Below are 27,448 nucleotides of genomic sequence, written 5' to 3'. Positions count from 1 at the left end.
AACAGAATCAAGAATCCAAACCAGAAAAACAAATGGAATGTGAAACAGGTTTTGTAAGCAGAAATGGTCATAAGTGGAGGAATAGCATCAAATACCACCTAATTTAAGAGCATGAATACGATGAAAATACTGTTTTCTGCTGTATTCCATCTTTGAAAGGACTGTAATTTGATTAGATGATTGCTTCTATTAGTAACTGGGAGATGAACGTGAACAAGACTGAATTTTCAGTATTTGAATCAAGGAAGTATTTGTGGTTTAGTGAAAAAAAGAATGAAAGACCTTGATGATATGCTAGATAAAGAAAAAATTTATACTTCAGGACTCAACTTCTGGAAATTCAGATATAGTCTTAGTATTTGAAAATCTTTGTGCTGTTTAAAAGCATGAGACAGAGTGGAGGAAGTAATTAGGGAAAGCAATCTTGAGTTCTTCAGTTTTCGCTGAGAAAAATGGCTCTACAAGGAAATTGAGGTTTCTGCAGAGAAGAAACCAAAACATGCTAAAAGACTCTACCAGCAAATAGGGAAATCAGCAGTCACTTCCATGTATATACATAGAGTTTGATTGTTAAACACAAGTTAATTCACTTGACTAGAGCACTCTAGACTTATTTTAGTGCCAAGGAGTGTACAATTGCCAACATCAAAACCACATATAGGGAAAACCTCTGACTCTGTAGTCACTATTTAGCTATATACATTGTATAAAGAAAAAGACTATAGTGCCAATTCCAATTTTATACATAGTATACCAATTTTGATATTTCTTTTATATATATTTAGGTATTATACTGTACAGTATGTCATCTTATGATTTAGAGGAAGGAAAGGCTGAATATTTTCTCCTAAATAATTTATTCATTCATCTCCTTCATCTGCATCATAAGGAACAGCAAAAGAGGATATTTTCAGTATTAATAATTTTTCAAGAAGCTATTTTTCTTATGAATAAAGCATAACTTCGGCCCATGCAAGTTTCTGATGTAAAGCTGGTATAACTGTGTAAGGAAACTAAATCTGTAACTAAAGTATATAATATTACTTGCCTTCTGTCACAACATGGCTTTTCAACTGTATGAACAACAACTCTGAAAACCATTTTTCTCTGACTGTAATGCGTTTATATCTGAATTAGCTCACCTTTTATGTTTGTCCCTTCCGAACTGGTAGTCTGCCATTTTTTTCCACTTGCAGTAATTAGTTCCAAGTGGAGGAATTTATGATAGAGTAGGGGCTTTGACGTCTTTATTGTACTGAGATATATTATCAAACTTCAAAGTCTGTATACTGCTACTATATTGATTTTGTTTTCTATGAAAAAATCAATAAGCAAAATTAAAATAAAAAAATCAATTCTTTCATTTTTGAATTGATCCAGGTTTTCTACATGTACTTTGTTTATTTAACCTCGGTTGTTATTCTGGAACTCATTGAAAGGAGAATACATTGAAACTTCTAGTAATTCTCCATGGAAGAAACCTCTGGAAATGAATAAAATACAGAGAGGAAGGAAATTAAAGTTAAGACATTCAGGAATGAGAAGGGAAAAGCTTGTTCTCAGGATGCATTGTTTAGGAATATCAAAGGACATATAAAAAATTAGTACAAACAACTTTGTCAGAAAAATCAGCACATAGATTGTTTCTTTTGCATTTTCTAGCCCTTTCCTTTAAATCAATAGAAGGTCAGAAATAGCATATGAAATGCGTGCAATGCATTGACCATATTTCATGAGTTTCAGAGCAGTTGAAAAGCTCAACTAAAGATGAGAAAAAATGTTAAAAAATATTTCACATGTAACATTTTGCAGAAAAAAATGAATTAAGTATGCAAATATATTTGTGAAATTTTCACCCATGTTCTGAATATAGACATTAATCTAGTAAGAAAAAGTTTACCCCAGAAAGTGTAAAGAGAAATGTTAAGGGCTTCTGGTCAGATTCTTCTCTCAGATACAGCAACTCTGTATTTCAATAAAATTATTCTACGGCCGGGAATGAAGTCAAAAGTGTGTCTTCTGTGTTCATTGCAGTTTCATTCTTCCATATTTAATTTTCTGGTCAGAAGCAATTACCAAGAGAGGATCCTTGAAGAATATTGTGAAACTACTGTAATTTTCAGATTTCACAGAGTTGAGCAGCCAAGTGCTTTGTATGGAATAAAAGCACTTTTATGTTGCCTCCTGCTACAACACCAATGGGGAAAGGTCAGCAAAACAGTGGGAGAACAAATGAAGGATTTTTTTCTTGTGTGACATCTACTTGCAAGACACTGTGAATTTCAGAATTACAAGTGGTAGTATAGCTTTTTTCAACTATTTCTTTTCTCTTTGCCTCCTACAGCTGCTTCATTGTTGGGATATGTCTTTTTTGCTGTCAGAATGAAGGAGTGAAAGCCTATTTGTGACAAGTGACATTCTACTTTCTGTTTGCCATTGTCCTGCGTGGATGAGGATAAAAGAGTACAACCATATGCCTCTCATTTTCCTAACTTTTATGAGTTAAGTTAGAGCTTTTAAAGCCAAATCTGATTTGTCTTACTCATATGAACAGGCCAAATAAACCCAGTGAGACTGCTTCTATAAGTAAAGACAACTCTTTTAGTATCACTTTATTTTCATGTCTGTTTTATAAAGGACCACTAAAGAACTATGCAACTATGTTGCAAACTATCAGGGTTGTTGTGATATGCAATTACTTTAGTTAGTTAAAACGTAAGTTAGATAAATTATTAGTAGGAATAATATAGGAACCGGCAACTAGTGGGAAATGGAGCTATGTGGCACAAGATCTCTTAATGGTTATATATCTGGGGACTGTGTACTGTCACAGTTTTTAGAGGCACTCTTACTGACGCTAATCACAAATTTAAATATAGGTAGAGAGTTAGATGTGGTCTTCTCAGTAGTACTATCCGTCAAACCTAAACTAAAAGATTAAATTAAGCAAACTTCCACCACCTAGATTACATTTTAGTCTCAAGGTGAACAACATAATTTAATTTAAATAAATTGTTCTTGCAGAGGTTCATTAAACAGTTTAAAATCTTCATGACATTTCTCAGGCTTATTAAAAACCTCTGTTCCCACTCTTCCTGCAAGCTTCATTTAGGCCCATAAGCAGAGAGGCTTGGATTTACCCACTCACTATTTTAAAAGTCTGATGTAATAATCCATAGTTTAACCCGTTACTCATTTTGTTGTTTGAGAATCATTAAGTTGACTGAATTCTACTGAGCTAGTAAAAAATAGCTTTGTAATCTCAAATGCAGGTGCTACATTTCCAATGTATACTTATTATGCATACTTACAAACTCCAGATTATCTCCCTCTACATTGGGGAAAAAAATAACCTTGCAGACATTATATTTGACTTTTGACATTACATTTAGGGAAAGCTATGATTATGTGAAATGCTGTTGCAGCTTTTATACTGTTCTCAATATTTAACAAAAATCTACATTAACAATGCAATATGTGGTGAATGCCTTAAATAACCCTTTCTAATACCACGAATATGCCTACACAGTTGCATTGTTTAAAATTAAGCTATTTGTTTCAGTTAGAATGTGACTGAAAATATCAAGAAAACACAATCAAGTTACTACTCTTCGTCACACTCTGGTAGATTACTATTTCAGCAGTGAGTTTTCCTTTGATCTGTAGTTCCTAGAAATGGCATCAGAGCTATCTATCTTAGGAAAGCAGTTTGTTGCCCTTTCCAAGGGAGTTATGATGCTAATTAAGAAAAAAAAAAAAGGTCGTTATGTCCCCTGGCAGTTACAACTGAGCCCTCAGTAGTATTCAGCAGTGGAATTCAAGGAAAACATTAACGTTTTTGCATCTGGTTTAAAATTAATTTTCTTCCAAATCAGATTGCTTTTCACATTTAAACAGCCTCAGTTTAACCCAGTAACACCATTTTGAATAGCAGGTTCCAAGCAGGCTAATTTCCAAAAGATTTCTATTATTTTTTTTTATTTTATTTTTACATATTAATATTATATTTATATCTTATATTTTAGAAATATGACAGTGAAGAATGTTCTAAAGGATTTCAGTATATCCAGCTATGCTCTTGTCAGGTTTAATTACCTGTTTGTGTTACATTTTGCTGTTCCAAATCAGGAAAGTATCAGGACTTTAAATTGGCTTTTGGCACAAAATAACTTTTATTTAAACTGTGAAACTGCACATAGACAGTTTTTTGTCTCTGGGAAAAAAAGTGTCACTTCTTGCATACTGTTCAGAGCAATTTTGTTTTAGCAAATATGAGCAAAAGAGTGGTATGTAGCCTAAGTAAACTCAGAAGACTGTGTGGGCGTAGTTCTACATCATAAACGTCCATCTGCCTTTCCTTTTTACTGCTAGAAGAATGACGATTTACTTGTTATTTGCCCCTTTATTGTAAGAATGGTAGCAGTATACAGGGAAAAAAGATAACTCCAGCCTGAACTGCCCCAGTGTCAGCTTCCACATCTAAGAAGGGAGGTAGCATGTAACCAGTTACATATGCATGATTTTAGCAGGTGAAATATGATTATTGTAAAGCTTGGTGTCTCATTTAAGCTAGATGTATAGTTTCACAATTGAGAGATTTTATAGTGAGAAGTAGGCATCTCTAAGGCAGTTTTGTGATTTTTAGGATGAAACCCTTTTTGGTTTGTCTTTCCCTGAGACTACGGAAAGACTTGATCTCAGAGGAACTTCAAAAGAGTTCAAGCTCAAAACGTTTATTCATTTAAGTTTAATATCAGTTAGCATGAAACACATTTAAGTAAAAATGTCTTAATTTGCTTGATTTGCATTAGCATACATCTGATGATGGAAGATCATGTATTTTACTTTACTTACCTCACGATGTCATTTCTATGGAGAGGTAGAAAGCTAGGTTGCATTAGCTATTGAGGGGCTAGAGACCAGAGATTCAGTCTTCCTTCCTAGGTCTGCCACTAGTACCCACCTCTTTGGGGCTACACTGGTAAAAACAGAGAATACATTTTCATTATCTCAGTCAGAGAAAATGGATTAATCCATTTTGTTTTGTGAACTGTTTATAAGGTATTGTGATAAAATTCATAGAAATGTCTGTAAAGAGTAGTATGATATAATAGATGTAATTTAATGTCCTCTGTTTCACTGAAGTTGGGAGAACTGATTTTCAGAGAAAATCCTCTTTTACTTAACATCTATAAACTGCCTTCTGGCCACAATGTTTGAAACATATATTAGTTTTCGTCATTATGTATATGGGACAGTTCTGTAGATACTTCAGTGCACTTCTGTCAAATAATGCTTTAGATTTAACCATGCTGTGTTTAAGAAAAAAAAAATATTTTATAGGTTACCTTTTTTCCTAAAATAAGTGAATCTTAATGTTTTATGTTGGTTTCAAATATAGATAGCATGTTTGTTTTTATTTGAGTATTTCATGACTATGAAGTGTGAATGTATTGACATCGTTAGTGAGTAAAGACTTTCAACAAATTGGAAGGAAGACATAGTATAGAAGTAACTAACTCAATAGTATTGTGAAATCCTTGATTATATACTCAGTGCTAGCAGTGACACAGCTATACATAAGCCTTTTCCTGAGGAGCCTACATTGTAAAGAGGAAACAAGTCAAGCTGTGGGAAACTCTGTTTTTCTTGTTTGCCTTCATCCTGCTTCCATCCCTCATTTTGGAATGCTTCCCATGGAGAGCATTAGAAAGTTGTGAATTAAAGCTCCAGGCAATCTGAAAGAAACAGCTATAGGCAGTGTTGTGGAAAAAAAAGGGTAGATTTACGGGTCCAATTAGTCAGGTGTTTCCTATACATGATGAAAAGTTTGTAGTGTAGGGAGGATAATGAAAGGAGAATGCAAAGAGTACAGTTGCATTTGTCTGTAAAATTAATGACATGGCATGACATCATGCTGTGCTGATCTTGTGTTTCAGATGCTTAAAAGTATGTGAAGTTCATCTGAGCATCTTGCAGTGATAAGAAGTTGATAATTGCTGGTTATCTGTTGAGTTCAGTTCGTTGTCTTTCAGAGATGATCTGTTTGGATATTTTTATGCATTTAACCATGAATCTTGAGCAAACTTGTGCATTTCCAAAGAACTTGAAGTGTATGGAGGGAGCTAAAGCAAATAAACTCACTTAGAGCAGTCTCTAGTTTTCCTTTATTTTTCTAATATTGATGGTGTCAACTTCTGGCATTAATATTGAAATAATAAAGTAGTAAAAACATAGGTGCAATACTCATAAACTGTATTTTAAATTTTAATTTCCCATTTAAAAAGTAAATTTAGCTTCTAAATATAGCATTAGGTTTTAAATGTAACACAATTTAATTTTGTATTGTGTTGTGGAGCACTTCTGTGCAACCCTCTGCACTTTGCTTAGAATCGTTCTCATGGAGATTAGAACTGTCAGTGAGCAGCACCAGACAGATTTTGATTTCACTCAAAAAGTTATTTCTAGTAGGATGATTTTGGACAAATATATACTGGTTTTATGCATGTTGTCAGGGGAATTTTTATATTAATTTGTTTGCAGTACCTCTGACTGAGTTTGTGGCTTATTGCAATAAGTTCCAAGGTAAAAAGAGCTTTACAAAAATATGGTTTACAACTATGGAAGGTCAGACAGTAATGCTAGGACTTTATAGAATTCATTACTGTAAGTGATGTGAGAAGATTGTACATTAGCAAGGCTTAAAAGAAGATGGAAGATTTTTGAAGAGTCTTTTAGTTTATTAACTTTCTAGAATACCCTTGTTATTCTTTTTTAGATTTCTACATATATATAATACATGCATACAATAGGACATATTTCTGTCCTATTGCCTATCTCAGTAAAGGTTGCATTTATGGCATGAGCTAGATTAATATCAAATGAATACTCTGTAACAGTGTGGTTTACTACAGAGTAATGTGAAGTGGGAATTTGAGATCTTGCATTGCATTCTTGCTGATGACACTGACCTGCTTTGTGGGGTAAAAGAAGTCACCTTAGATTTCTGTGCCTAAACTATCTGGTGTACTAAATAGATATAAAACATCTTGCATTACAGGATATGACGAGGATTCCTTAAGCAAATACTATTCATGATTTGAGAGTGTCAATGAGAATTTGCTGGTTGATGCCCTAATATTACAAAGTTTTTGGTACACTCTTCATTTGTACATGTGCCATGCTTTTGTATGGTTGAAGTTAAAAAATCAGAATCTTGAGCCCCAGCATAATAATTTCAGCTTTGCCATTTTCAGAATACTGATTTTTTTTCCCATTATTATGATTAAAAAAAAAAAATAAAAATCAACCAACCAACCAACCAAAACCCAAAAAACAAACAAACAAAAAACCCAGAGAATTATACTTAAAATGTAAGCATTTAATTTTTGTCTAATTTATAGGAAATATAGGAAAAAAAATCTTATCATGCATGAGGTGCTTACTTTGCTGAATGTCTGATATTCTGGCCATGTTGAACTGCTGAAGAGAGAATTACAATAGCTATTATAGGGCATGTAGGGAATAGGGTTGAATGTTCAAGAATACTCATTATAACTTACTTCAGTGATTAACTCTTCAAAAAATATGACCCTTTACTGTCAGTACTAGACAGATGTACAGATGGCTTTCCACATATTGCAATAACCAGTGTGAATTCGGCCAGGCAGCAGGTGGGAAGGTTCTGGACATCTGTATCATCTCTCTGGCTTGTGCATCTGTCTCTCAGGGCCTGTACAGCTGCAACGGCTGCTCCCCTACATGTTGTACCCAGGAAAGAAAAGGCAATTGGAATTCTAGTCCCCAGACATGGATGTCAATAACTGGCATCTGATAGTGAATTCCTAACTCACTGTCTGCATTTCACGGGCTTTGCACATCAATAGACTTTTTTATTTTGAACATATCTAATACCACGGTGTACACTACCAAATTTTCATAGTACGTCTTTGCAATACTATGTTTTATTTTAGGACAGAATATAAATACTGCAAAATTTGTTGTAGGAAAAATATGGTGAATAATGATACCTGAAGAAGTATCGCTATATTAAAAAATGGAAGGGCAAATTATCACTAGATCTTTTGATACTCAGTTTTACAATCCATTGAAATTCTGCTGAAGAGATTTGTAACTTACATAGCTGGAATGGCTGCCAATCATGCCTTCTTCATCTATTATCTTATTCAAATTAATACTTGTAAGCTTGAAATATCATAAGTAGCTTTACCCCTTTTGTAATCTACTTTTACTAGGAGGAATGAAATATAGTCCATATGGTAACCTGGATGATCTGTCTCGAATAATTTCTGGGATAAGATCAAATACATACCTGACTTTTTCATTAAAAATTAAAATCTTCTTTAAACACAGTCTGAGGCCATCTGTTGATTTCATAAATCCTGTAGCCTCAGTTCTTGTACTAGATAAACCTTTCCTGTACTAACTTAACGGGGAGGTTACAACATCAAAGGTGGCAATTACAAGATGGGCTTGGAGTGCTGTACACTGGAGTAAAAGGGTGTACTTCTGAGTCAAGAAAGTAGGAGGAAGAAAGTATCTCAGTGATTTCAGTGGGTTTTGGATCAGATCTCAGTGTGGTAAACTGCCTAACTTGTGCTAAGTATGAATGTATGAAGATAAAAAGTGTGCTACTCATTACTAAATACTTTCCTATGCAATGGTGTCAACCTGTAATAGAATAACAACACATACTTTGTATTTTTATTAAGTATTGTGTTTCTACTAATTGAAAGAGGATGTAATTTCAGAGAGACAGAAAAAAGGTGATTTTTTTTTTAAAGTCCAACTTTCATTTAAATCTCTGGGGGTTTCCAACTTCTGTTTAAAACAATAATCTTATGTTGCTGATTCTGATCTAGTCATTAAGAAGAATACACAGTAGGGTAATCATAATTTTGAATCCCCTTTATAATTACTGATCCATTTCTGTATTACACTGTCAAGAGACTAATATAGCTGCTTAAAAAGAAGCCTGGATTCAGGAATGAAAAGCAGCCCATCATTTGTTAAAGCTAACAGCAAGCATGCAAGTCTTAAAATAATTTATCACCAGGGTGGTGGTGGGGGGAGTGGGGAGACACACTTCTAAAACAGAGGGTTCGAGTCAATCTGTGTGCAGTATGCAGAGATACAAAGGAGGAATTTCCTGGTTATCAGAATGTGCTCTGTGTTAGTAGTTTAACTGTACATTTCAATGGCAATATGAAGAGTTGTGAAAATATTGAGCTTTAATATATAAAGAAATTCCGCATATTCATTTTTTCTTTCTAGACTCTAGGTGGTTGAACATACATGAAAAAAAGTTATATTTCCTTAAACCTCTTCATTAAAGTTTGTGGATTTCCCAAAGATATCTCTATCTGTCACTAAGAACTGTTGATGTGACTACTTTTTATTGTGGTGTAACCTTATCATCACATTCCTTAGAGCAATATGTGAGATATGGATAGTAGAATGGGTACTTCCAGGGCCTTTAAGAAACACCATTATTTTTAAATTTTGTATTAAATGAGTACCAGCCTGTATTTGTGGGTTAATATGCATACCATTTGGAACATACTTAGTGACATTATGTAATTCACAGATGTTTTATAATTCATAGTACTGTGCATTCACAGCCCTCTATAGTCACCATTGTGCAAAGTCTAGTGAGGGAGATTTTGTGTGCCTTTTGCTGGCCTTTTAGACCTGTCAAACTCTCATTCAATCAATTCAAATCACAAACAGTGGGATGTGGTACCCATTTAGTATTATTTTGCTATTTGATTGATGAAGTGGAAAAGTGTAAAAATATTGATTTCTTGTAATTTGCACATATATATTTCCTGTTGAAAAAATACAAGGGAGGACTTAAAAAAAAAAAAATATCTTTCCACTGTATTTGGATTGTGCTCTAATTTATCCCTGTCTGGCAGGAAAAAAAAAAGTATAAGTATTAGATAAGGATTTTATACATATTTTCATAGACGTAAATGAAATCACACTGTTATAGATAAAAATGAACTGAAACAAAATGAGAAAGCTCCTCTGTTTCTGTTGCTGTTGTTGTTTTAAATCACATTAGAAATGCTTTCTGCAGCTGGTTTACTAATTCACTCTCCTTGATTTTATCATCTGGTCAGCACCAGACCACTAGCTGATGAAAGAAAAAGTGGGTATTAATGATTGCAGTGGCATTTATCATTTTCTATTAATATAAAACCCACAGTGCTGTAGTTCTATTGAGGAAATAATAAATCATAGAAATTAAATGATGTCCAAAAAATCTTCACTGGAATCAGAATTTTAATTTGGAATTTTTTATTACCAATTTTTTAAAAACCTCTATTGCTTTTTACCTTGTTTTCTTATAGTCTTCCATTTTCTTTGTGACTATTGCAATCTTCATCTCATATTTCTGAAACAGTTTCTTATCTTCATCCCTGATTGCTTGAACTTTTTGGACTCTGTAACTGTGAACTTTATAATCTCTGTTTTTCCTTCTATCACTGTATTTATCATTACATTATTGCATATTATGTTGTCATTTTAATTATTGCCATTAAATGTATTCATTCACAAAAAATTATTCACACTTAAGCATTCGGTGCTTTACGTTTAGCTTATGAGTTTTTCACATATAGTAGCAAGTTCTTGGGATAACAGTTTTTTCTTTGTTTTCTATTTCCCTTCCCTGGAAATGCGTCTGGTGAAAATTTAATCTCCCTGTGTTCAAGCTCCCTGTTGTACAGCTTTGTACAGGTCTGTCATCTCTGACTACCTGCCTTTGTGGAAAAGAAAGGCGTAGTCCTGTGTAGCTTAAGCTATCCCTGACTGTAACATCTTGCAGGAAAAACAAAGGAGTTTGCAATGTTCTACCTTTCCATCTTGGGCTAGTGATAGTCTGGCCTTTCAGGGTCTGGCATCAGTATTAGGAAAGTAAATACATTCAATAATGAATTTGAAAGTTTTGTGAATGCAGTACTTTTTCACTTCAAGTGTTTCTGAATCTGTGCTTTTGATTTATTTAATATTCCATCATTCACTTTGATGTTCCATTCATTTATATACCACTTCAGTAAATAAACATGTAAAGCCCTTTAGAGCAAATAATGAACTTTAGTCATAATGCCCATAGGAGAATGATGACAAACCCAAGGAACACAGAGACTAATGTAAAAACGGAGACATATATGGAAAAATTGATCTTTCTGTCACGTTTAAGAGGACTTAGTGTAAGAAGGTAATTTTTTTTTACTCTCCCGTATACAGTGACCTTCATTAATGTGAGATATGCTCCTGAAAACGTCCTTCCTTCTGTGCTACCATTCTGGCTTCCTATGACTCTGTCAGTGACTGACAAGGTGTAGTCTTCAAACTGGATGAGGGTGTAATATTCCAACTTGCTTTTCAGAGCTGTGTTATCTTTGTAATGTTTTGTGATTTAGACCAGTAGTGGTCCATGCTCAAAAGTCTTAGGAAGTTCCTACTTTCTTGGTGAACAGATGGGGCAGAAAACATAAAGCACTCACAGTTTATTTTGCTTCAACTTGCAAAATTTACGGAATGCCAAGCTAATGGTGTTTCATAGCTTACATAAAGCCCCCCAAATGATGAAAAAGACCTCTTTTGGAGAATAAGTGGATATCTGTCAGAACAGAATTCCTTCAGCAAGCAGGCAATGCTTTTCATTCAAATGATGTGCTCTGCTGTTGTTGCTGTTTTACTCTGTGATGAGTGACGGATAAAGGTTTTTAGCAGAGTTATATCTAAATTTGAGGAGTGGTGGAAAATACGTGATTAATTGCTGAAATAAACCCAGAAATTATTTAAAAATATACGTGTGCTCTTTGAGGGCTGCGCTACTTACTAGCCCTATAATCCATTCTGTCTCACGTCTGGCCCGGAAACTGAATGGACATTGCTAATCTCACTCAGATTGATACCGTCTTCACCCCATACAAGGACAGGAATAAAATTTCCAGTCGTGGAGATCACATTATCATACACAGGAGCAACATAAGAGTTAGATTCTGTCTCTGGTTGTCGACTTGACAGCAATTTCCAGATTTACGTCTGATGAATATAAATGGGCAAGAACAGGTATTCTACACAATGTCTAAAAAAATGCTCAGGGCAAACTAGCTCCCGTTTGCTATTATGTGAAAGAAAATGTAAAAAACAGCAGTCAGTTTCTCCCTGTGTTTGTCTTCCTAGAGATTTTTCTTCATTCACTAAGCTCCCTTATTGGAGTCAGTTTTGGATTTTTCTATTTCTGAGTTTTGCTTTTGTATATGTAGAAAACACTCCAGTGGAGGAATATGAAGAAGGTGGATGAGACAGCTAATATATTGAAACAGGGCTGCTCACTGTAACAGTAGAAGAAGTATACAAAAATACAAATAATAAACAAAACCCAACATGATTTTCTAAAAGAGAACATTTTTGTCTCTGTGTAAATATGTTCCAATTCTCTAATTTGAATCCAGCAAAAAAAATGATACCTCTTAAGGGGATGCTGCTGAAAGAAACTTAACTGATTTGAAATGAAAGATGAAATCCCTCACATAAATACTCCGCTTACATCCATACCTGAGAGGGGAAATTCAAAATAGTCACTCCTCTGGCAAAAAAAAAAAAACAAAACAAAAAAACCCAAAAATCACAATGAAATAAAGACTTAAGAGCTAAGCACAAAAGATCAAATTTAGAAAGTGAGTTTCCCACTTCACCCTAGAATCTTGGCTCAATTTCATTTTTACATGACATCATTTTTAATATGTGTTAAATTAAAAAAAAAAAAAAGAAAAAAGAAAAAAAAAAAAGATGTCCTGAAGTGAGCATAAAACTGGAATTCATTGACTGCTGTTACTCACTGTTGATACTGTACATTGCAGGAGAACAGTTTGGTTGTACTCTTTCAGTGCTATTGAGAAATAACAAATCTTGAGTAGAATGATTAGGAGATTGCTACGTTTTGGGATAATTTATTTATTCTGACACAGAAACAGAAGTTTTAATGAAGTTGTTTGTTTGGGCAGATGCTCGGGGAGACAAAATCTTCTGTATAATTTTACAACTTGCCTAGCGGTCTCTTTCCAAGTACTTAGTGTCCTCACTTGGCTGAGGATAGAAATACTATTCTCAGTATTGCCAAGGCAGGCAATCTTTAGTCTGTTCATATTTTTAATCCTGAACTATCCCTGGTCCCTGATCCATATAGGGACTTCATCCTCTAAACATGGGAAGTATTCCTCTTATCTGAGGAGTTCCCCCATCAGCAAAATGACTACATTATTTTTTTTTTTTGCATAAATGACCTCAGAATTATATTGTTTGATTGATTAATTGATTTTTATATCTATGAAAGAGCAGGCCCACTTTTACGTGTTCAGAGACCAACTATGTATCTTAGGTTGTATCCCAAAGTTGCTGGTTTAGACTTTTTCTTTTGGGTGAAGGTTGACTGCTGAAACTCTTCATGAGAGAACTGCAAAACTTAACAATTATGATGTTTTAAGTATTTGGTTATGGGATAGGCATTTGGCTAAAATAAGAGAGACATACAGTAGTCAATGTATATGCTTAAGATACTATTATTAGTATTATAGTTTCTGAGTTTATGAGGCAAGTAAACATAGTAGGGGAACATTACTTAAAGTTTTCCTTAGGTTTTATTTGCTTTCATGTCTATTGAGGAGTGAATTCCAGCTTGGCACACCTAAAAACAATTCCTCTCCTATTACATACAAAGTGATGTGTGAATCATAAAGAGATGAAGCCTTTTCAGTATGAACCTAGATATGAGTATCAGAAAACAGCAGAAAGGAACTAAAGAGGGCATGGTTTAGATAAGCTAGAAGTAAGAAAAGGAAAACACATAGATACAAATTCTGCAATGTTTCAAACTTTGTTTTTCTGTAATTTCCATCGACAAGAGAGAAATTAAGCAGATGTTCTAATTGTTAAGAATAATCTACCCTTTCAGTTTCAAAAGCACTGATATTTGCAGTCTTTTATAGGAGATGTATTTTAAGAGAAACAATAAGTAGAATACTTTCACAGTTCTTACAATGAAACATTCCCTGTTCATAGCTTATATGACAGCTGTTGCAACATTATAAATCTTTCCAACCTTCTTATTTGAATTCAGCTATACTTGTGAGGATATATGTTGAGGGCATCTTAAGCATAATGAAAACAAAGATGCTAAGCTATAAAACAAATATGACAACTAGCATTTTTAACCTCTGCAGATTTGGAAAGGATTTTTACTGTACATCAAAGGGTAATTCCTCTGTGCCTCTCTGCTGTTTGAGAAATTCACCTAAGACAATTTTCAGTGCCAGGATTGTTCTATTCTCTTTCTCAACTCTTGCATTCTAGAAGGCTGCATGATTGAATAGTTGAATATTTAAGAAATGCAGAATCTTGCTCATGTTGGCATATATAGACTGTCAAACTGTTTGACAGTCAGATGTATGTGCTAGTGTCATGATACAGAAGAATCTCATTCTCATAGTTTTCCTTCTGGAGCAGCAGGGAAAGCTTTGGAAGCAGCATAGAAACCTTTGGCAGCCAGCAGTAGGCACTTCCTCAGGCATTCTCTCTTTGCATTTAACTGCAGATGTACTGGTTAGCCTAAGGACACTTAAGTCATCCCTATGATTACCCTTGCCAGCTTAAAGCTGGACTTTGAGAAACCAGAAATATTTTGGTAAGTAGGAGGCAAAGAAGTCTTAACATACATACAGCAGGAACACAGTAAAATGAAATTTGAAGGGAAGAAGGAAATTACTCTCCACTACCCACCAGGTGACAAAGACTAAGAATTAAAAAAAAAGCACTGATAAATAAATAAATACATAAACAAAGTTTTATAACATAAGTGTGTGACCAAAAAAATCAGGAATTTTCTGATATCTTATGTCACCTTTAAATCACTTTGCAAAAGAAAAGGTCTCATAAACATCTTATTTTGACGAGGATAAGGGGTACGTGTAGTCCTGCTGTCACATAACTGTATTATCCCCTTTCAGTTTTTAGTTTATTGCTTGCTATTCAGGATTTGTTTACTTTGAATTTTACAATTAAATTTAAAAGTTAGAGAAAGAAATTAGGTATTAGTTTTGCTCAGAATGATAAATGTGAAGTTTGAAACAGCCTCCCATACAGTGATACAAGTACAAGCAAAAGAGTAGAAAAATGCTTCAAAGGGTTTATAACTCATGGAGTAAAGGATGTAGTGTATCTGTTGATGCATCTCCTTAGCTCACAGAAACTCTTCTGTATGTATACCTCATAATTAGTGCTCCATGTGCGTGTGGGGAGGGTACACAGCCAGGGAGCAGCCTTTATGCACAGCATGCTACCCTAGCAACCTGATAGATTTCCAGCAGAAATGTGTGTGGGAGTTAATGCTGATCTTTGCAGAGTTAACCCATTTTTGGAGAGAGAAGTACACACAGCTGTTGTGGACTAGTCAGCATAACATGGCACAGGAAAAAAAACTTGGTCAGTGTATGTTCATATTTGGTATATGTACCTGGATTTTTATTCCCTCATCCACCATATCCCTATGTGTAATGTGACATCAGAAAAATTTAATGAAATATAAGAAGGGAAAGTGTAGAGTATTGCACCTGGGTAGGAACAACCCCAGGTTCTAGTATAAGTTCGGGAATGACCTATTAGAGAACAGTGTAGGGGAAAGGGACCTGGGGGTCCTGGTGGACAGCAGGATCACCATGAGCCAGCACTGTGCCCTTGTGGCCAAGAAGACCAATGGCATCCTGGGGTGTATTAGAAGGGAGATGGTTAGTAGGTCAAGAGAAGTTCTACTTCCCCTCTACTCTGCCCTGGTGAGTCCAGCACAGGGCAACAAAGATGATCAAGGGAATAGAACATCTCCCTTTTGAGGAAAGGCTGAGGGAGCTTGGTCTCTTTAGCTTGGAGAAGAGGAGACTGAGGGGTGACCTTATTAATGTTTTCAGATATATAAAGGGTGAGTGTCATGAGGATGGAGCCAGGCTCTTCTCGGTGACAACCAATGATAGGACAAGGGGTAAAGGGTGCAAACTGGAACACAAGAGGTTCCACTTAAATTTGAGAAGAAACTTCTTCTCAGTGAGGGTAACAGAACACAGGAATAGGCTGCCCAGGGTGGAGTTGTGGAGTCTCCTACTCTGGAGGTGTTCAAAACCTGCCTGGACGCCTTCCTGTGTAACCTCATCTAGGTGTTCCTGCTCTGGTAGGGGGATTGGACTAAATGATCTTTCGAGGTCCCTTCCAATCCCTAACATTCTTTGATTCTGTGATCAGCCACATCAGATGTTGCTCACTAGTTGTGCTTTTGACCTGTCCTGGGTTTACCATTTATTGTTTTCCTCAGCGTGATATGAGCCTTCAGTGTGTATTTTTCACAGTTATACTAGATTACCCTTTGTAAAAGTGAATTTCCTATTTGTCATTCTAGTGCTTCAGAAGAACTCTGAGTAACTGTTTAAGGAATAGTTGGCTTTAAAACATTGTGTTACAAACCTTGGCTACTTAGGGTCAGATTTGCACAGGTGTCCAAGCTGCAGCGGTGTGGTGACCATCAGTCAGAAACAGCTATCTAAAGCTGAGCTCTGTCAGTCCTAGTCAGAGCCCTAGAACTCATTTGAGTATGAGAAAAGGTAAATGAGCACAAAGGGAGCGAGAAAGGAGTGAGGAAAGGAGAGGAATTCTTGTGTCTTACTGATAACTGACTCCAACAGCAATAACTGGTTGGGACCAGAATGTTCATACCTCCCATCTTCCTCTGGTCAAAGCTCGAAAAGCATCAGTGCTACAGAGTGAACAGCATGTATGTGTCTTCTGGCTGTATTAATCTCACTTGGTATTTTCAAGGCATGGAGTTAGATATCCCTCATGGGTATGCAGAGGCTGGGAAAATCCTTAGTGGTCAGGTGTGAAAGAGTAGGACTGTGGAGGAGAGAATTTTCTGAATCTTTGGCAGGCTGCAGGAACTATTTGCAGCTTGTGTGATTTAGTTTTGAGCCACCAAAGGAAGAATATTTGTACAGTTTCTGCTGTTTTCCACCCCCAAAGGAAAGCATCACTGCTCTAGAGTCTACCCAGTCATCTGATATCCTTATTAATCAGCAGAAAAAAAGATACGTGATAGGAAGCCTATGTTTGCATATACTCTCAATGACATAAATCTGTAAAAATTCTGATTTTAACTATCAGTTTTATTGGTAGAGTAATTAAAAGACTTTCACCAAGATACTTGAATCCAAAGCTTTGGGTGTCATATACAGCAGGGAGTTAGACTCTAGCTTTATTGAACTTCATTGGGTTTATCAGAAACGAAAGTTGAGAGCATCCACTGAAAGTTTGATCTTGGTATTAGCATGTAAAACCTTAAAATTCTGTCGGTGCGTTCCAGTTAGGATCCCTGAATCTTTCCTTGGATTTACTAATCTAATGTAAGGGAAAATTGTTGAAGAAAGCTGTTAGGCCTACATCCTGTCTTGTTTCCACTAGGAAAACATGAAATTGGTTTATACATAACTTAGGTTTGCTTGGAGTTCCTAACCCTTTGTGTCTGGTAATCAGCTTTCTATTACTAGTTAAAATGGGCAGAAGAGTAATACCCAAATAGGTTGAAGGGAAATAGACTATTTTGTCAGAAGTTTTCTGTATTTCTTCCTAGTGTTCCTGGGTTTCCCAACACTTCTCCCCAAACAGGAATTATCCAAATCTGCATATAACTGATATGTAAAGGACTGCTCATTTGGCCAAAACCAAAATGAAACTGAGGAGGAAGAGTCCTTGTAATGTAATAGTCTGTATATTCTCTCTCCTTCACTGGGAAACATGTAGCTCTATACCACTTTAAGCAGAGAATGCTGTAAGCAGCACAGTATAATTTCAGTTGTTTTATTGTGTATTAACCATTATTTTATTTCACAGAATTGAAGGTGTGACATTGGTCTGAACTATTACAATTAACTTTATAGATAAATGTGTCTTTCTCTATTACGTGGTTCCCTATCAGTCTTCAACCTCGTTTGAAATTTTATATTGCTACCCTTCAATGCTACTGTGTATTGGGTCATCTTCCACATAAAATCAATAGCTTTACTAAAATCCCTGCTAGAACTGAGGGTCTGTTCACCTGGAATATCAAAAAGGAAGGCTTTGAAAGGATTTCTAAATATCCCTGCCTGGACTTATTCGATCCGTCATGTAATATTATTGGTAAAAGTCATAAAAAAACTATCACTTGGACTGCACAAGAAGTGCTGTCAGGTTTTTTTTTATATATTAATGGAAAACAATGGAACTAAAATATTCTATTTTTATTTTGCACCTTAAATACCTAAAATTAACAATCAAAGTGACATTCTTGTCTTGTAAGTTTGAAACTTTCATGAATACAGTCTAAATAAAATTTGTACTAGTGAAGGAAGGCTATTCTTGTTCAAAACATCTAATTAATAAGAACATAGTCATTGCTATTTAGACTAATTTTGGCCCCTTGAAAACAACACATTAAAATAAGGAACTATTAATCTCCCACCAGGGTAAATTCATCAGACAAGTAAACATGGAGGATACAATTAATTTTTTTCCTCTTCATTATGACATATATAACTGTGGAAGTTAATTGTCTTGTTTTCAAAATTAAGACATATATGTTTCTGAACTGGACACCTGTATATCTATTCATAGTAGGCTTAAGGCCTTCTACTCCCACAGTAATTAACATGATTTTTTTTCACTTCTTTTTATCATTAAGTCTCCTGCAGGTAAAAAATACCTGATGGAATTTTGTCATGAATGAGTCATCTAGGTGCCCTGGTGGGGTGAGGCTTTGGGAGTTGAGCGCATCTGCCACAAGCTAAATATCTACACCCTTCTCTAGGAACTTGCTTTAGATTTTTGAGTTGTCTCAGTCTCCTTCAAATAAACACAACAAAGATTTTTTTTTTTTTTCTGTTTGTCAGAGAGTCTAACAGCCTCACATCCTTTCTGATTCAACATTTGTGCTTGTATGATAGCAGAATATCAGTGTTCACATTGGCCCGGAATTTAATTAGTCTTCATATGTGATGCATGTACTTTTCCACTGACTCCCATTCAAATTCCAGACATTTTAAAAGCTCTTCAAACATTAATCTATCTTCATTTGCTTTGCTTCTCATCCAGTTCCTCTAACACCTGCCCCATCCTTCCTACAGAGTCGTGCCTGCTGGTGCGAAAATATGTTCTTCTGCATAGTTCTGTGAAACAGCCTACTTGCATTTCTCCTTCTGATCAAGCCTTAATTGCCTTTCCAAACTTAATTATAAAAAGCCTACTTTTTCTATTTTTTTTTCATTGGCCTTTATTTACACACGTTTGCTTTCTGTAATGCTGTTATGAGAGTACATTATGTCGTACATACTTCTGTCTGCTTTGCTGTTCTTATACGTATATTTTTAATGATGTAGGGAATACATGTGGTACAATTTGGATTGCCATTGGTTGAACTCCATCTCTGTATTCTCAGATGGCTGGTCTTATTAAAGTGCATATCAAATCCTTACAATACTATTTATGGTTCTGTTCTGCATGGGTACAGAGGGAGTTTGCATGATACAGCAGCATCATCTTTTGGCAGGAGTGCTTCTGCTGTGGCAGTACTTCTACATATACTTTGTTAATTTCTTTTCAAACTTGCCTTTCAGAAGTCAGTATTGAAACAGGAGAAGAGATAAAGGCATAGAGTTTGAGAGCACTTTAGGGCCCTACATAAATCACTGGAGCACTTCAGCCAAGGCTGCTGATGCAGCCTAACAAGAATATGGGATTACCAAATTACAGTGTATGGGCTCACAGCACTTTTATGAAAGTGAGTCAGTGGGGAAGGATTTGAGAGGACTATTTCAAATAGAGTGACTGAGCTGAAACACAAACTGAGTGTGTATTCTCTAGGTATGAGGAAGATCTTCACTGGGCCTTTTACTTATATTTGACTTTTCTAAAGGGCCAAAAGCAAAAATGAGATATTGTATATGCATTTAGAATAAAATCTTAACTTTACCTACAACAAGATTGAGTAGAAAGAAGAACAGGAGTAAGAGCATTTAAGATGGATCCAATTTCAATTGTATCCAGCTAATAGAATTTTAGCTATGCATCTATGGCCATCAAGAAAGGATCACAAACACCTTCTTGGTAGATTCTTGACAGATATTTGCAGCAAAATTGTCAGTTTCCCTATAGGACCTGTTTGCTATAAAATCAGAGTGTTACTTCATTGTATTGCAGAGACTTTCTTCTTCTCCTCCTTGCCCATACTTACTTCAGTTCAAATGATGTACTACACATCTCATTTTACATAAAATGGAGATCAGGGTATCCCTGTCGTAAGATATTTGAAGTTTTTCATACAATCTGCACCATGAAACAACATACTGTGAACTGCATAGATCGCCCTGTTGTGTGTTTCAAATGGTGACATTATTCCCTGTTGTTAGGAAGATTGACAGTTCTTGTCTGAAAACCACATTTGTTCTGCTGCTGAATAATGACACAGTGCAGTACATTGGATGTGTGGCTCCCTTAGAACTGAGGGAATCCTTTCTGTGACAGGTTACATAAAAGCAGTTGCCTTATTCTGCTTTTTTTCAGGTGCTACAGAAACCATACCATTATTCTGAAAGTTTAAAAAAATTGTAACTAATTATGACATTCTGTTTTTATTTTTTTCTCAAGTTCATTCCAAAGTCTATTACTGTCTGAGCATTTGTTGGCCTTGCAGATGTTACTGTCAGGTGCAGTTTGTGTCCTCTACACTATCAATATCATTGTTTTTCAGTGTGTTGTGGCATTTTCAGAATATAAAGAGACTGTGTGAAGTTGTATTTGTTTCATGTGACAAACTGCTCTTATGATGCTTTTAATTATCATATAATGTTTTAATAAAGTATTTAATCATATTTTATTTAGTATTATTCACTGCAGCATTAATACACTCTTTTGTATATATATATTTTTAATGTTCTATATAATGCTTTAAAGTATTATAAGACTTTTTATATATAATTAAGGCTTTCAAGTATACTGTGGCTGAGAATGTGTATGCATCTCATTGCTCATTAATACTTCTGCTGGTATCAAGATGAAGTGCAGAATCTTTCCTTAAGAGTCATAAAAGAGAGAGCATTCAGGCAGCTGTCTTCAGATAATGTTATCTTCACTGATTTTAAGTAGCCATTTGGGTCCATATATAGAGGAACAGGCCTGTAAGATGAGTTGTGTCCCGGAAAACAGAATTGCAATTTATGTTTCTTCTACTGTGTCATTATTTCCACTATGCTCTACTTACAGATCTGAGACAATTACTGCAAGTGATGGCAAGAAAAAATATATTTTTTTTCCTTATCCTTTTGAATGCTGAAAAAGAACATAGTTAGGCTACCTGATTGGGAACTGGGATAATCCAAGAAAAAACCTTGGATTACATTTTAAAAAGTTACCTTTAAAAAAATTACATTTTAAAAAAGGAAAATAAGGCTTTTTTCTTTTCCTTTCTTCTCAATCAGAGCAATAAAATATAGATATGCAAGCAGACAGTTCCTGCTGGGTCTACTTGGCCTGTTTGAAAGCCCTTTGCTTATTTTCCATTGACTTGACTTCAGTGGTATGAGACACACTTGCCTCCTTCTTAAGGAGAATGGTACTAAAGTTGATTTTCTGCTTTCTTAGACCCTTATCGTTCTGGATGTTGCATCACATATTCAAATCTTTGTGTAATTCCATTGGATTCCATGTTGTTGTTCACTTGCTGAGGGTTTGAAATGTAACATAATTCTGGGTCCCTGTTATTCGGTGTTATAAACTCTTCACGGATTTGTAAGGAGATGACTTATTTGATTTCTCAAATTCAGTAAACATTCCCAAACTTCATTCTCTAAGTGCTGTAATTTAATCATACTTTTGATTAGAAAATTAAGATGTTAATGAATGTTTTAAAATAATAAATAAATAATGCAAGGTTCATAAAAGCAAGCAAGATAGTGAAAACTAATTGCAATGTTGTGAAAACAAACCTGCTTTATACTGATAAGTGTTGCATGTGTTGTAAATAATTTTGCATTTTAAACAGTAGAGAAATATAGTTTTTTTAATATATTTTTATTGCTTTTTTTTCCTGGGGATGGCATTAAATTGTGAGCTGGTTTAAAATAATGCTTAGTCTGAAAAGCAATTGATTTTTTTCATCAAATGACAGATTGAAAATCTTGCCACATCTGTCTGAAGTGAAGAATACAACCTGCAGTCTGACCTGGTACAGTAACTATGTACATTTCAATACTAGTTTGAGATGTTTATTCCTATAGTAATAGATATGCATATTTTATAAAAAGGCATAAACTATGATGTTTAATAAGACGTTAAAGCACGTCCTGTTTTCAAGGAAATCATGAGTCACTGAAATGTCGCACAAGATTCAACAAAGATAAAACCAGTTCTTTATTTTACATATACTGAGATCATGCTTTTTTTGAGACTGCATTAATCTTTTTTCAGTTTTCCCTTCCTTTGTAATGTAAAGAAAAAAAATCTTCTTACAGTACCAGTTCCTGCTTCCTGCTCATTAAATGTCTTTTAATTCATTTTATCCTTCACTGCACTTTTCATGTTTGAAATGCAGTTGAAGTTTCATCTACTCTGTCCCTTCTCTGATAATAATAATACTTCTTTTTTTCTTCTACACCATCCTTCACTCGGCTAAGATTTTCTTTTCCATTACTAGGCTTTTATTTGAAATCAGGCTTTTTGCAGTTGGTTATGTTTATCATACTACAAATAGTTTGTTGTTTTTGGTTTTTTGGTTTTGTTTTTTTTTTTTTTTTCTGTGAAAATGAGGCATATTTTTGATATTTAAACGTTGTTTTAAAAATACGTGTGTATACTAATAAGATAGATCTCATTTTTTCTTATTTGAATGTATACTGCTTATGAAGAGCTTCTGAAAAATACGCAAAAATTTAAGTAAACTTAGAAATCCTTGATTGATTCCTGTTTTCTTACTAATTTTGTTTGTGGGTTTTTTCCACAGATGATTCAAAAAAACTCAAAATAAACTGTTTTTAAAGTATGGAAAATGAAACAAAGTTTTTTTTAAACAGTCTGAATGAATGAAAATAGTTTCAGAATATATTTCTAGAAGTGCATAGCAAAATAATGACTAGAAGAATCACTAAGAATAAATAAAAATTACAAACATACTCAACAGACTTTTAAATTTACTTTACATCTTCTTCTACATTATCTTTTAATTCTTTCTTCTTATCTTGTACTGTACAATTTTGATTTTTCTTTGCATGTAATATTTATTTGCCATTCAAGAAAAAGTTTCAAGAAGCTCTTTTGACATATTTTCATAGATTTTCAGCAAAATCGATTCACATATGAAGACAGGGGATGTTTTGAGGGTGGGGGAGTTATTTTAAATATGCAGCTACATAGGTATTGTTTTCATCTTCTTAAGTGGGTGAGATGACATTCACTAGTTAATATGCAGTTTTCTATCTGACAGGATTCTTCTAAGAAAACAGACAAGCAAACATGAATAATGATGCACCATTCAAATATTCAAATAGAATTATGACAGATTTTAATATAATTTTTAAATAATAAAAGTTCTTAGCTTTTTTCAGTGTTAATAAATCACATATACATTTTAGTACTCTGTCTGCATGGTAGCAGACATAGCCAAAATAGCTGAAACAATACAGATCTTTTGTTTACAGCTGGATGAAGAGCATCTGTGTGCAGCTAAGAGAGTTTAATATAAAGGATGCTATTCTAAGGGCACACTAGTTTATTTTCTACAGACACATGGAGTATATAAATTATAACAAGACACTTTGTCAGTTTGTATATTCATATATACATTTAGAACACATTTTAAAGACCTGTGTTTAAATTGTGGTTACTTCCCTATTCAGGCTAATTCTTGCATTCAGCGTAAAACTCCATGAGCTCTCTTTGACTATTTTTCTTGATTCACAAGTATTCAGTTATAGACCAGGGCCTATTATTCCAGGCACATTAAAAACAAGTGTCTTGTGGGTAATGAAAGCATTTGATATTATGAAATGAGGATCATAAGCTAATGATTCCACTAATAAGGTTGTCATTGAAACTTGACATGAATTAGAAAAGCAAAAGATCAAAAATACTGCAACATTAAAGAAACATTTCAATACAAATTGTGCTAGTTTATTAACTTGGGTTTTTTTTGTTTCCTCTTCCCATCTCTCTTGTGGTAATCTTACAGCAGACACTCTGTATGTTCTATAAAATATCTTTCCTGAAGAAGTTGTTCAACTAAAACGGATATCATTCTCATGCTATATGTACAGACTTGCATTCAGTTTAAATAATCTAGATTACTTTTGAGTTTCTTACAAAAAGGTACTAAAAGCTATGGTTTGGTTTACCATATATAATTCAAAGTTATTTATGAACAAATATGAACAAATTTTAGCTTCACTGGAAGTCCAGAACTGAATTAAGTTAATTCAATAGCTTAAGAAGTCTATTGAAAATTGTTCATTTCCCTTAATGACAGCAAAGGGATAGCTTCTGGTAGGAAGAAGAGTACAAATTTTTATATCAATAGTAAATATATGAGCCTCTGTTTTACAATATAATAATCCATCTAATGTGTGCTTGAAAATGAAATATATAGAAGTATACATATTTTTGCTAGAGGTCTTGTAATGAACCTTCAAATACAGCAGCACTTCAGTAGCCACTGAAAATCACACTGAAAATCAGTTTTATTTGGAAAGTTAGCCCTCAGCAGTGCAAATACCTGTTATTATTTCATTGCAGGCTGGATATCTGACTGAGGTGTCTTCTTGTAAAAATAATCAGAAATACAAAGGAATAATTCATAACACTTTCACTCATTTTGGTCTTTCATATTTTAAAATGTATTTCTCTATATTTATGATTTTTTTTCTGCATAATACCAATAAATTTCACCCTCACAATTAACTTTTCTAAATGATAAATGTTTTAATTTCCTGTGTTTTTGGAGTACCCTATCCTTCAGAATTCCACGTAAGAAAATAAAATGTGACATCAGGGAGGGCCTCATATCTTATTGTAGAACTAAACATTTTTATAATTGGCATTCTAAAATGGAATTGGTAAATGTAAACTATATACCAGTTCATACACTGGTCTCCAAAAGCCATTGGCTTTTGCTGTAAACAAAACAAGACTACATATTCAAATACTGTATGGCCAAATCCTATAACTTAGATCGGCAAAGCAAACTTTGGCCTTTCAATCTTGTCTATAAAAAACCCTACATGTGTAAGCTTATTTTATAACAGCAATATATACCCACTAGATTAGCACTTTACTATAATCATTACTGATTTCCGTGGAGTGATACAACAAGTTCATTTGTAGGGATGTTGATTCAGTGGTATATTGTCTTGACTTGGTGGAAATGTGGGGATGGTGTGTATGAGGAATTAAATGCTTATGTTTGGTGGTTATATGAGAGTTTCACATTGTTAAGATCTAATTTAAATAGCCAAAGTAAAAATAGAATTCCATGACTTTTTTAGCAAGTATAAATTAAATGATTCATCAGCAAATTGCATGTCCCCAAAGTAAGTGTAGAAAGAAGTTATGTTCAATGAATAAATAGGTTCAGTGTTTCAATGTGTGTTACAAAGTCTTTTTTTAAAGTCAAATCATTAAAATTAAAAAAAAAAAAAAAATCCCCTGATAAATTACATGATGACCAAATTCAGAATCGCATTTTGTGAAATGCGTCTTTTTCTTTTTCTTTTTTTTTTTTTTGGTAAAGTGCTTTACTTAAACCCAGATAATTTTAATTTCAGCTTCACTCCTCACTGTCCGTCAGTCCATCAGTTTTCCCAGCTATCTTTCATGACTGCATGATTCTTCATGTGCACATGCCCTGTGAGATATCAGTACCTACATTGCATTGTGCAGCTGGAAGGCCATCAGATAAATCATCTTATTGCTGTAGACCAATGGGCAGGAGTTCTCCACACTGGTGTAGTGTTCCACCATCCAGTTTAAAAGAAGATTGCATACTAATCAGAAATGCTGTGATGTCAGTTACATCCTCATTCATTTGTCACTATTTAAGTAAAAATGTAGTATTCGTAGGCAATACAGTGACAAGGACATTGAAAGAGATATTTGCAAGAAATGGGAAGCCTTGTATTTCTATTAATTCCCAAGGTCATTTGGCTGAAGATTGAGTTGTTGTGCCTTATTATGCCTTAAATGTCACATCTTCATTTTGCTTTGATAGACCCACACTTGGTTTTGTACCTCAACTCCATCTTTGATAGTTATTCAGTTATCCCTATCATTCCTTCTTTTCCATACCTCTCTACAAAACGTGATGATAATGTGACTAGTTTTGAATGAATACACGGCCACGTTATTTTGATTTTGGAGGGTATTACGACTCTACTAATAAAGGTAATCAGAGTTTTAAAATAATTTTGAATAAGCTAACTTTAAATGAACCTTCATGAAAACAGTGAGGATAGAACATCAGAAATATAATCAAAATGTGTTTAACTAAACTACTTAGTTTTTTTTTCTGCTAGCAGTTCCAAGAACTGGAAAGATAAATATTCTGATACATTAGAGAGTTTATTGTTATTTTTATGATATAATAATGAGACAGTGATGGCAACTATTTTCAACCAATTCAATTAAGACCTATCTACATTCAAAGCTACTTCATAATGGTGAGAGACAATATTTCCCTCATGACATTTGTTCTTGTGGCCCTTGCTCTGAAATGTTTTTGTTCTTTCATGTATGTACTGAGGTCGGCAGCTGTTTGCAACCTTCAGCAATGGTGATTGAAGCATTATTTTACAGGAAAGCAGGAGAAAGCCTCTTCCCATGAAATGAAAAGTGAAGTTTGTACATTTTAACTGTCTTGAGGGACTATTTCCAGTTCTATCTCATCTGTCTCATTGTAGTAACCAGTTAATTTTATAACACAATGAACAACCATAACACAATAACACAATACAACAACCATAAAGTCTTAACAACAGGTTTTGTTATGCTCAGCCTTCTCTATGGCTGCTAAATTGGAAAATGAAGGTAAGGCCATGGAGGCCTTATCCAGGCTTCAAAATTTAATGGAGGCTGGATATTAACTGCTTTTTATACAGATTTTGAATCAGTTAATTATTTTATATAGGAGCATGACATTTTTTTCCCAGCAAAATTTTGTAGCATTAATGTGCATGCAGTTATGTCAGCTTACAATAGCTTCAGTAACTCTTGTCAAAAGATATTGTACCTTTCCTTACAGCTATATAGGTCTGGTTTCTAATACTAACACATCTACAGCTACACTTGAGCTAAGCGTGGCTTT

The 27,448-nt window shown here is 34.4% G+C and overlaps 1 protein-coding gene across 3 annotated transcripts in view; it reads left to right on the top strand.

Annotated features, from left to right (window-relative positions):
* Nucleotides 1-27,448, top strand: part of PCDH7 (protocadherin 7) — a gene marked incomplete at its 5' end in the record, with an annotated part of 258,888 nt that overhangs the window by 50,557 nt on the left and 180,883 nt on the right. The gene's annotated exons all lie outside the window — the stretch shown is intronic.

This window comes from Nesoenas mayeri (assembly GCF_963082525.1).
Source record: "Nesoenas mayeri genome assembly, chromosome: 4".
Lineage (NCBI taxonomy): Eukaryota > Metazoa > Chordata > Aves > Columbiformes > Columbidae > Nesoenas > Nesoenas mayeri.
The sequence above is the reverse complement of the archived record's forward strand: the minus strand, read 5'-3'. Positions and strand labels throughout refer to the sequence as shown.